Source organism: Triturus cristatus, chromosome 10 (genome assembly GCF_964204655.1).
Source record: "Triturus cristatus chromosome 10, aTriCri1.1, whole genome shotgun sequence".
NCBI classification, from domain to species: domain Eukaryota; kingdom Metazoa; phylum Chordata; class Amphibia; order Caudata; family Salamandridae; genus Triturus; species Triturus cristatus.
The window spans coordinates 728,756,529-728,768,650 of NC_140593.1; positions in this window are offsets into that span (position 1 = coordinate 728,756,529).

A 12,122-nucleotide genomic window follows, 5' to 3' on the forward strand; every position below is an offset into this window, starting at 1 on the left:
TTAACCAGTAGGCCAGAGTAAGAGTTAAGACCTTAACCATTAGGCCAAAGTACGAGTCTAAGACCTTAGCTATTAGGCCAGAGTAAGAGTTAAGACCTTAACCACTAGGCTAGAGTAAGAGTAAAGACGTTAACCTGTAAGCCAGAGTAAGAGTTAAGACCTTAACCTGTAGGCCATAGTACGAGTCTAAGACATTAGCTATTAGGCCAGAGTAAGAGTTAAGACCTTTGCTATTAGGCCAGAGTAAGAGTTAAGACCTTAACCACTAGGCCAGAGTAAGAGTAAAGACCTTAACCTGTAAGCCAGAGTAAGAGTTAAGACCTTAACCTGTAGGCCATAGTACGAGTCTAAGACCTTAGCTATTAGGCCAGAGTAAGAGTTAAGACCTTAGCTATTAGGCCAGAGTAAGAGTTAAGACCTTAACCATTAGGCCAGAGTACGAGTCTAAGACCTTAGCTATTAGGCCAGAGTAAGAGTTAAGACCTTAACGAGTAGGCCAGAGTAAGAATTAAGACCTTAGCTATTAGGCCAGAGTAAGAGTTAAGACCTTAAGAAGTAGGCCAGAGTAAGAGTTAAGACCTTAACCATTAGGCCAGAGTACGAGTCTAAGACCTTAGCTATTAGGCCAGAGTAAGAGTTAAGACCTTAGCTATTAGGCCAGAGTAAGCGTTAAGACCTTAACCAGTAGGCCAGAGTACGAGTCTTAGACCTTAGGTATTAGGCCAGAGTAAGAGTTCAGACCTTAGCTATTAGGCCAGAGTAAGAGTTAAGACCTTAACCAGTAGGCCAGAGTAAGAGTTTAGACCTTAACCTGTAGGCCAGCGTATGAGTCTAAGACCTTAGCTATTAGGTCAGAGTAAGAGTTAAGACCTTAACCAGTAGGCCAGAGTAAGAGTTAAGACCTTAGCTATTAGGCCAGAGTAAGAGTTAAGACCTTAGCTATTAGGCCAGAGTAAGAGTTAAGACCTTAACCTGTAGGCCAGAGTACGAGTCTAAGACCTTAGCTATTAGACCAGAGTACGAGTCTAAGACCTTAGCTATTAGGCCAGAGTAAGAGTTAAGACCATAACCAGTAGGCCAGAGTACGAGTCTAAGACCTTAGCTATTATGCCAGAGTAAGAGTTAAGACCTTAACCATTAGGCCAGAGTAAGAGTTAAGACCTTAACTAGTAGGCCAGAGTACGAGTCTAAGGCCTTAGCTATTAGGCCAGAGTAAGAGTTAAGACCTTAGCTATTAGGCCAGAGTAAGAGTTAAGACCTTAACCATGAGGCCAGAGTAAGAGTTAAGACCTTAACCTGTAGGCCAGAGTAAGAGTTAAGACCTTAACCTGTAGGCCAGAGTATGAGTTAAGACCTTAACCTGTAGGCCATAGTATGAGTTTAAGACCTTGGCTATTTGGCCAGAGTAAGAGTTAAGACCTTAACCAGTAGGCCAGAGTACAAGTCTAAGACCTTAGCTATTAGGCCAGAGTACGAGTCTAAGACCTTAGCTATTAGGCCAGAGTAAGAGTTAAGACCTTAACCAGTAGGCCAGAGTAAGAGTTAAGACCTTAACCAGTAGGCCAGAGTGTGAGTCTAAGACCTTAGCTATTAGGCCAGAGTAAGAGTTAAGACCTTAGCTATTAGGCAAGAGTACGAGTCTAAGACCTTAGCTATTAGGCCAGAGTAAGAGTTAAGACCTTACCTATTAGGCCAGAGTACGAGTCTAAGACCTTAGCTATTAGGCCAGTTTAAAAGTTAAGACCCTAACCAGTAGGCCAGAGAACGAGTCTAAGACCTTATCTATTAGGCAAGAGTAAGAGTTAAGAGCTTAACCAGTAGGCCAGAGTACAAGTCTAAGACCTTAGCTATTAGGCCAGAGTAAGTGTTAAGATCTTAACCAGTAAGCCAGAGTAAGAGTTAAGACTTTAACCTTTAGGCCAGAGAACGAGTCTAAGACCTTATCTATTAGGCAAGAGTAAGAGTTAAGAGCTTAACCAGTAGGCCAGAGTACGAGTCTAAGACCTTAGCTATTAGGCCAGAGTAAGTGTTAAGATCTTAACCAGTAAGCCAGAGTAAGAGTTAAGACTTTAACCAGTAGGCCAGAGTACGAGTCTAAGACCTTTGCTATTAGGCCAGAGTAAGAGTTAAGACCTTAACCAGTAGGCCAGAGTAAGAGTTAAGATCTTAACCAGTAGGCCAGAGTACGAGTCTAAGACCTTAGCTATTAGGCCAGAGTAAGAGTTAAGACCTTAACCAGTAGGCCAGAGTAAGAGTTAAGACCTTAACCATTAGGCCAAAGTACGAGTCTAAGACCTTAGCTATTAGGCCAGAGTAAGAGTTAAGACCTTAACCACTAGGCTAGAGTAAGAGTAAAGACGTTAACCTGTAAGCCAGAGTAAGAGTTAAGACCTTAACCTGTAGGCCATAGTACGAGTCTAAGACATTAGCTATTAGGCCAGAGTAAGAGTTAAGACCTTAGCTATTAGGCCAGAGTAAGAGTTAAAACCTTAACCATTAGGCCAGAGTACGAGTCTAAGACCTTAGCTATTAGGCCAGAGTAAGAGTTAAGACCTTAACCAGTAGGCCAGAGTAAGAGTTAAGACCTTAACCAGTAGGCCAGAGTGTGAGTCTAAGACCTTAGCTTTAGGCCAGAGTAAGAGTTAAGACCTTAGCTATTAGGCAAGAGTACGAGTCTAAGACCTTAGCTATTAGGCCAGAGTAAGAGTTAAGACCTTACCTATTAGGCCAGAGTACGAGTCTAAGACCTTAGCTATTAGGCCAGTTTAAAAGTTAAGACCCTAACCAGTAGGCCAGAGTAAGAGTTAAGACTTTAAAAAGTAGGCCAGAGGAAGAGTTAAGACCTTAACCTGTAGGCCAGAGTACGAGTCTAAGACCTTAGCTATTAGGCCAGAGTAAGAGTTAAGACCTTAGCTATTAGGCCAGAGTAAGAGTTAAGACCTTAACCAGTAGGCCAGAGTAAGAGTTAAGACCTTAACCAGTAGGCCATAGTACAAGTCTAAGACCTTAGCTATTAGGCCAGAGTAAGAGTCAAGACCTTGGCTATTAGGCCAGAGTAAGAGTTAAGACCTTAACCAGTAGGCCAGAGTAAGAGGTAAGACCTTAACCAGTAGGCCAGAGTACGAGTCTAAGACCTTAGCTATTAGGCCAGAGTAAGAGTTAAGACCTTAGCTATTAGGCCAGAGTAAGAGTTAGGACCTTAGCTATTAGGCCAGAGTAAGAGTTAAGACCTTAACCAGTAGGCCAGAGTAAGAGTTAAGACCTTAACTAGTAAGCCAGAGTACGAGTCTAAGACCTTAGCTATTAGGCCAGAGTAAGTGTTAAGACCTTAACCAGTAGGCCAGAGTAAGAGTTAAGACCTTAACCATTAGGCCAGAGTCCGAGTCTAAGACCTTAGCTATTAGGCCAGAGTAAGAGTTAAGAGCTTAACCTGTAGGCCAGAGTACGAGTCTAAGACCTTAGCTATTAGGCCAGAGTAAGTGTTAAGATCTTCACCAGTAGGCCAGAGTAAGAGTTAAGGCTTTAACCAGTAGGCCAGAGTACGAGTCTAAGACCTTAGCTATTAGGCCAGAGTAATAGTTAAGACCTTAACCAGTAGGCCAGAGTAAGAGTTAAGATCTTAACCAGTAGGCCAGAGTACGAGTCTAAGACCTTAGCTATTAGGCCAGAGTAAGAGGTAAGACCTTAACCACTATGCCAGAGTAAGAGTAAAGACGTTAACCTGTAAGCCAGAGTAAGAGTTAAGACCGTAACCTGTAGGCCATAGTATGAGTCTAAGACCTTAGCTATTAGGCCAGAGTAAGAGTTAAGACCTTAGCTATTAGGCCAGAGTAAGAGTTAAGACCTTAACCATTAGGCCAGAGTACGAGTCTAAGACCTTAGCTATTAGGCCAGAGTAAGAGTTAAGACCTTAACCAGTAGGCCAGAGGAAGAATTAAGACCTTAGCTATTAGGCCAGAGTAAGAGTTAAGACCTTAAGAAGTAAGCCAGAGTAAGAGTTAAGACCTTAACCATTAGGACAGAGTACGAGTCTAAGACCTTAGCTATTAGGCCAGAGTAAGAGTTAAGACCTTAGCTATTAGGCCAGAGTAAGCGTTAAGACCTTAACCAGTAGGCCAGAGTATGAGTCTAAGACCTTAGGTATTAGGCCAGAGTAAGAGTTCAGACCTTAGCTATTAGGCCAGAGTAAGAGTTAAGACCTTAACCAGTAGGCCAGAGTAAGAGTTAAGACCTTAATCTGTAGGCCAGCGTATGAGTCTAAGACCTTAGCTATTAGGCCAGAGTAAGAGTTTAGACCTTAACCAGTTGGCCGAAGTAAGAGTTAAGACCTTAACCAGTAGGCCAGAGTAAGAGTTAAGACCTTAGCTATTAGGCCAGAGTAAGAGTTAAGACCTTAGCTATTAGGCCAGAGTAAGAGTTAAGACCTTAACCTGTAGGCCAGAGTACGAGTCTAAGACCTTAGCTATTAGGCCAGAGTAAGAGTTAAGACCATAACCAGTAGGCCAGAGTACGAATCTAAGACCTTAGCTATTAGGCCAGAGTAAGAGTTAAGACCTTAACCAGTAGGCCAGAGTAAGAGTTAAGACCTTAACTAGTAGGCCAGAGTACGAGTCTAAGACCTTAGCTATTAGGCCAGAGTAAGAGTTAAGACCTTAGCTATTAGGCCAGAGTAAGAGTTAAGATCTTAACCAGTAGGCCAGAGTAAGAGTTAAGACCTTAACCAGTAGGCCAGAGAACGAGTCTAAGACCTTAACCTGTAGGCCAGAGTAAGAGTTAAGACCTTTGCTATTAGGCCAGAGTAAGAGTTAAGACCTTAACCAGTAGGCCAGTGTACGAGTCTAATACCTTAGCCATTAGGCCAGAGTAATAGTTAAGACCTTAGCTATTAGGCCAGAGTAAGAGTTAAGACCTTAGCTATTATGCCAGAGTAAGAGTTAAGATCTTAGCTATTAAGCCAGAGTAAGAGTTAAGACATTAACCATTAGGCCAGAGTAAGAGTTAAGACCCTAACCATTAGGCCAGAGTACGAGTCTAAGACCTTATCTATTAGGCCAGAGTAAGAGTTAAGAGCTTAACCAGTAGGCCAGAGTACGAGTTAAGACCTTAACCATTAGGCCAAAGTACAAGTCTAAGACCTTAGCTATTAGGCCAGAGTAAGAGTTAAGACCTTAACCACTAGTCCAGAGTAAGAGTAAAGACCTTAACCTGTAAGCCAGAGTAAGAGTTAAGACCTTAACCTGTAGGCCATAGTACGAGTCTAAGACCTTAGCTATTAGGCCAGAGTAAGAGTTAAGACCTTAGCTATTAGGCCAGAGTAAGAGTTAAGACCTTAACCATTAGGCCAGAGTACGAGTCTAAGACCTTAGCTATTAGGCCAGAGTAAGAGTTAAGACCTTAACGAGTAGGCCAGAGTAAGAATTAAGACCTTAGCTATTAGGCCAGAGTAAGAGTTAAGACCTTAAGAAGTAGGCCAGAGTAAGAGTTAAGACCTTAACCATTAGGCCAGAGTACGAGTCTAAGACCTTAGCTATTAGGCCAGAGTAAGAGTTAAGACCTTAGCTATTAGGCCAGAGTAAGCGTTAAGACCTTAACCAGTAGGCCAGAGTACGAGTCTTAGACCTTAGGTATTAGGCCAGAGTAAGAGTTCAGACCTTAGCTATTAGGCCAGAGTAAGAGTTAAGACCTTAACCAGTAGGCCAGAGTAAGAGTTAAGACCTTAACCAGTAGGCCAGAGTAAGAGTTAAGACCTTAGCTATTAGGCCAGAGTAAGAGTTAAGACCTTAGCTATTAGGCCAGAGTAAGAGTTAAGACCTTAACCTGTAGGCCAGAGTACGAGTCTAAGACCTTAGCTATTAGGCCAGAGTAAGAGTTAAGACCTTAACGAGTAGGCCAGAGTAAGAATTAAGACCTTAGCTATTAGGCCAGAGTAAGAGTTAAGACCTTAAGAAGTAGCCCAGAGTAAGAGTTAAGACCTTAACCATTAGGCCAGAGTACGAGTCTAAGACCTTAGCTATTAGGCCAGAGTAAGAGTTAAGACCTTAGCTATTAGGCCAGAGTAAGCGTTAAGACCTTAACCAGTAGGCCAGAGTACGAGTCTTAGACCTTAGGTATTAGGCCAGAGTAAGAGTTCAGACCTTAGCTATTAGGCCAGAGTAAGAGTTAAGACCTTAACCAGTAGGGCAGAGTAAGAGTTTAGACCTTAACCTGTAGGCCAGCGTATGAGTCTAAGACCTTAGCTATTAGGTCAGAGTAAGAGTTAAGACCTTAACCAGTAGGCCAGAGTAAGAGTTAAGACCTTAACCAGTAGGCCAGAGTAAGAGTTAAGACCTTAGCTATTAGGCCAGAGTAAGAGTTAAGACCTTAGCTATTAGGCCAGAGTAAGAGTTAAGACCTTAACCTGTAGGCCAGAGTACGAGTCTAAGACCTTAGCTATTAGACCAGAGTACGAGTCTAAGACCTTAGCTATTAGGCCAGAGTAAGAGTTAAGACCATAACCAGTAGGCCAGAGTACGAGTCTAAGACCTTAGCTATTATGCCAGAGTAAGAGTTAAGACCTTAACCAGTAGGCCAGAGTAAGAGTTAAGACCTTAACTAGTAGGCCAGAGTACGAGTCTAAGGCCTTAGCTATTAGGCCAGAGTAAGAGTTAAGACCTTAGCTATTAGGCCAGAGTAAGAGTTAAGACCTTAACCATGAGGCCAGAGTAAGAGTTAAGACCTTAACCTGTAGGCCAGAGTAAGAGTTAAGACCTTAACCTGTAGGCCAGAGTATGAGTTAAGACCTTAACCTGTAGGCCATAGTATGAGTCTAAGACCTTGGCTATTTGGCCAGAGTAAGAGTTAAGACCTTAACCAGTAGGCCAGAGTACAAGTCTAAGACCTTAGCTATTAGGCCAGAATACGAGTCTAAGACCTTAGCTATTAGGCCAGAGTAAGAGTAAGAGTTAAGACCTTAGCTATTAGGCCAGAGTACGAGTCTAAGACCTTAGCTATTAGGCCAGTTTAAGAGTTAAGACCTTAACCAGTAGGCCAGAGTAAGAGTTAAGACTTTAACCAGTAGGCCAGAGTAAGAGTTAAGACCTTAACCTCTAGGCCAGAGTACGAGTCTAAGACCTTAGCTATTAGGCCAGAGTAAGAGTTAAGACCTTAACCAGTAGGCCTGAGTAAGAGTTAAGACCTTAACCAGTAGGCCAGAGTACAAGTCTAAGACCTTAGCTATTAGGCCAGAGTAAGAGTTAAGCCCTTAACTAGTAGGCCAGAGTAAGAGTTAAGACCTTAACCAGTAGGCCAGAGTAAGAGGTAAGACCTTAACCATTAGGCAAGAGAACGAGTCTAAGACCTTATCTATTGGGCCAGAGTAAGAGTTAAGAGCTTAACCAGTAGGCCAGAGTACGAGTCTAAGACCTTAGCTATTAGACCAGGATACGAGTCTAAGACCTTAGCTATTAGGCCAGAGTAAGAGTTAAGACCTTAACCAGTAGGCCAGAGTAAGAGTTAAGACCTTAACCAGTAGGCCAGAGTAAGAGTTAAGACCTTAGCTATTAGGCCAGAGTAAGAGTTAAGACCTTAGCTATTAGGCCAGAGTAAGAGTTAAGACCTTAACCAGTAGGCCAGAGTAAGAGTTAAGACCTTAACCATTAGATCAGAGTACGAGTCTAAGACCTTAGCTATTAGGCCAGAGTAAGAGTTAAGCCCTTAACTAGTAGGCCAGAGTAAGAGTTAAGACCTTAACCAGTAGGCCAGAGTAAGAGTTAAGACCTTAACCATTAGGCAAGAGAACGAGTCTAAGACCTTATCTATTAGGCCAGAGTAAGAGTTAAGAGCTTAACCAGTAGGCCAGAGTACGAGTCTAAGACCTTAGCTATTAGGCCAGAGTAAGTGTTAAGATCTTAACCAGTAAGCCAGAGTAAGAGTTAAGACTTTAACCAGTAGGCCAGAGTACGAGTCTAAGACCTTTGCTATTAGGCCAGAGTAAGAGTTAAGACCTTAACCAGTAGGCCAGAGTAAGAGTTAAGACCTTAACCAGTAGGCCAGAGTAAGAGTTAAGACCTTAACCATTAGGCCAAAGTACGAGTCTAAGACCTTAGCTATTAGGCCAGAGTAAGAGTTAAGACCTTAACCACTAGGCTAGAGTAAGAGTAAAGACGTTAACCTGTAAGCCAGAGTAAGAGTTAAGACCTTAACCTGTAGGCCATAGTACGAGTCTAAGACATTAGCTATTAGGCCAGAGTAAGAGTTAAGACCTTTGCTATTAGGCCAGAGTAAGAGTTAAAACCTTAACCATTAGGCCAGAGTACGAGTCTAAGACCTTAGCTATTAGGCCAGAGTAAGAGTTAAGACCTTAACCAGTAGGCCAGAGTAAGAGTTAAGACCTTAACCAGTAGGCCAGAGTGTGAGTCTAAGACCTTAGCTATTAGGCCAGAGTAAGAGTTAAGACCTTAGCTATTAGGCAAGAGTACGAGTCTAAGACCTTAGCTATTAGGCCAGAGTAAGAGTTAAGACCTTACCTATTAGGCCAGAGTACGAGTCTAAGACCTTAGCTATTAGGCCAGTTTAAAAGTTAAGACCCTAACCAGTAGGCCAGAGTAAGAGTTAAGACTTTAACCAGTAGGCCAGAGGAAGAGTTAAGACCTTAACCTGTAGGCCAGAGTACGAGTCTAAGACCTTAGCTATTAGGCCAGAGTAAGAGTTAAGACCTTAGCTATTAGGCCAGAGTAAGAGTTAAGACCTTAACCAGTAGGCCAGAGTAAGAGTTAAGACCTTAACCAGTAGGCCATAGTACAAGTCTAAGACCTTAGCTATTAGGCCAGAGTAAGAGTCAAGACCTTGGCTATTAGGCCAGAGTAAGAGTTAAGACCTTAACCAGTAGGCCAGAGTAAGAGGTAAGACCTTAACCAGTAGGCCAGAGTACGAGTCTAAGACCTTAGCTATTAGGCCAGAGTAAGAGTTAAGACCTTAGCTATTAGGCCAGAGTAAGAGTTAAGACCTTAGCTATTAGGCCAGAGTAAGAGTTAAGACCTTAACCAGTAGGCCAGAGTAAGAGTTAAGACCTGAACTAGTAAGCCAGAGTACGAGTCTAAGACCTTAGCTATTAGGCCAGAGTAAGTGTTAAGACCTTAACCAGTAGGCCAGAGTAAGAGTTAAGACCTTAACCATTAGGCCAGAGTCCGAGTCTAAGACCTTAGCTATTAGGCCAGAGTAAGAGTTAAGAGCTTAACCTGTAGGCCAGAGTACGAGTCTAAGACCTTAGCTATTAGGCCAGAGTAAGTGTTAAGATCTTCACCAGTAGGCCAGAGTAAGAGTTAAGACTTTAACCAGTAGGCCAGAGTACGAGTCTAAGACCTTAGCTATTAGGCCAGAGTAATAGTTAAGACCTTAACCAGTAGGCCAGAGTAAGAGTTAAGATCTTAACCAGTAGGCCAGAGTACGAGTCTAAGACCTTAGCTATTAGGCCAGAGTAAGAGGTAAGACCTTAACCACTATGCCAGAGTAAGAGTAAAGACGTTAACCTGTAAGCCAGAGTAAGAGTTAAGACCGTAACCTGTAGGCCATAGTATGAATCTAAGACCTTAGCTATTAGGCCAGAGTAAGAGTTAAGACCTTAGCTGTTAGGCCAGAGTAAGAGTTAAGACCTTAACCATTAGGCCAGAGTACGAGTCTAAGACCTTAGCTATTAGGCCAGAGTAAGAGTTAAGACCTTAACCAGTAGGCCAGAGGAAGAATTAAGACCTTAGCTATTAGGCCAGAGTAAGAGTTAAGACCTTAAGAAGTAAGCCAGAGTAAGAGTTAAGACCTTAACCATTAGGCCAGAGTACGAGTCTAAGACCTTAGCTATTAGGCCAGAGTAAGAGTTAAGACCTTAGCTATTAGGCCAGAGTAAGCGTTAAGACCTTAACCAGTAGGCCAGAGTATGAGTCTAAGACCTTAGGTATTAGGCCAGAGTAAGAGTTCAGACCTTAGCTATTAAGCCAGAGTAAGAGTTAAGACCTTAACCAGTAGGCCAGAGTAAGAGTTAAGACCTTAATCTGTAGGCCAGCGTATGAGTCTAAGACCTTAGCTATTAGGCCAGAGTAAGAGTTAAGACCTTAACCAGTAGGCCAGAGTAAGAGTTAAGACCTTAACCAGTAGGCCAGAGTAAGAGTTAAGACCTTAGCTATTAGAACAGAGTAAGAGTTAAGACCTTAGCTATTAGGCCAGAGTAAGAGTTAAGACCTTAACCTGTAGGCCAGAGTACGAGTCTAAGACCTTAGCTATTAGGCCAGAGTAAGAGTTAAGACCATAACCAGTAGGCCAGAGTACGAGTCTAAGACCTTCGCTATTAGGCCAGAGTAAGAGTTAAGACCTTAACCAGTAGGCCAGAGTAAGAGTTAAGACCTTAACTAGTAGGCCAGAGTACGAGTCTAAGACCTTAGCTATTAGGCCAGAGTAAGAGTTAAGACCTTAGCTATTAGGCCAGAGTAAGAGTTAAGATCTTAACCAGTAGGCCAGAGTAAGAGTTAAGACCTTAACCAGTAGGCCAGAGAACGAGTCTAAGACCTTAACCTGTAGGCCAGAGTAAGAGTTAAGACCTTTGCTATTAGGCCAGAGTAAGAGTTAAGACCTTAACCAGTAGGCCAGTGTACAGGTCTAATACCTTAGCCATTAGGCCAGAGTAATAGTTAAGACCTTAGCTATTAGGCCAGAGTAAGAGTTAAGACCTTAGCTATTATGCCAGAGTAAGAGTTAAGATCTTAGCTATTAAGCCAGAGTAAGAGTTAAGACATTAACCATTAGGCAAGAGTAAGAGTTAAGACCTTAACCATTAGGCCAGAGTACGAGTCTAAGACCTTATCTATTAGGCCAGAGTAATAGTTAAGAGCTTAACCAGTAGGCCAGAGTACGAGTTAAGACCTTAACCATTAGGCCAAAGTACAAGTCTAAGACCTTAGCTATTAGGCCAGAGTAAGAGTTAAGACCTTAACCACTAGGCCAGAGTAAGAGTAAAGACCTTAACCTGTAAGCCAGAGTAAGAGTTAAGACCTTAACCTGTAGGCCATAGTACGAGTCTAAGACCTTAGCTATTAGGCCAGAGTAAGAGTTAAGACCTTAGCTATTAGGCCAGAGTAAGAGTTAAGACCTTAACCATTAGGCCAGAGTACGAGTCTAAGTCCTTAGCTATTAGGCCAGAGTAAGAGTTAAGACCTTAACGAGTAGGCCAGAGTAAGAATTAAGACCTTAGCTATTAGGCCAGAGTAAGAGTTAAGACCTTAAGAAGTAGGCCAGAGTAAGAGTTAAGACCTTAACCATTAGGCCAGAGTATGAGTCTAAGACCTTAGCTATTAGGCCAGAGTAAGAGTTAAGACCTTAGCTATTAGGCCAGAGTAAGCGTTAAGACCTTAACCAGTAGGCCAGAGTAAGAGTTTAGACCTTAACCTGTAGGCCAGCGTATGAGTCTAAGACCTTAGCTATTAGGCCAGAGTAAGAGTTAAGACCTTAACCAGTAGGCCAGAGTAAGAGTTAAGACCTTAACCAGTAGGCCAGAGTAAGAGTTAAGACCTTAGCTATTAGGCCAGAGTAAGAGTTAAGACCTTAGCTATTAGGCCAGAGTAAGAGTTAAGACCTTAACCTGTAGGCCAGAGTACGAGTCTAAGACCTTAGCTATTAGACCAGAGTACGAGTCTAAGACCTTAGCTATTAGGCCAGAGTAAGAGTTAAGACCATAACCAGTAGGCCAGTGTACGAGTCTAAGACCTTAGCTATTATGCCAGAGTAAGAGTTAAGACCTTAACCAGTAGGCCAGAGTAAGAGTTAAGACCTTAACTTGTAGGCCAGAGTACGAGTCTAAGGCCTTAGCTATTAGGCCAGAGTAAGAGTTAAGACCTTAGCTATTAGGCCAGAGTAAGAGTTAAGACCTTAACCATGAGGCCAGAGTAAGAGTTAAGACCTTAACCTGTAGGCCAGAGTAAGAGTTAAGACCTTAACCTGTAGGCCAGAGTACGAGTTAAGACCTTAACCTGTAGGCCATAGTATGAGTCTAAGACCTTGGCTATTTGGCCAGAGTAAGAGTTAAGACCTTAACCAGTAGGCCAGAGTACAAGTCTAAGACCTTAGCTATTAGGCCAGAGTACGAGTCTAAGACCTTAGCT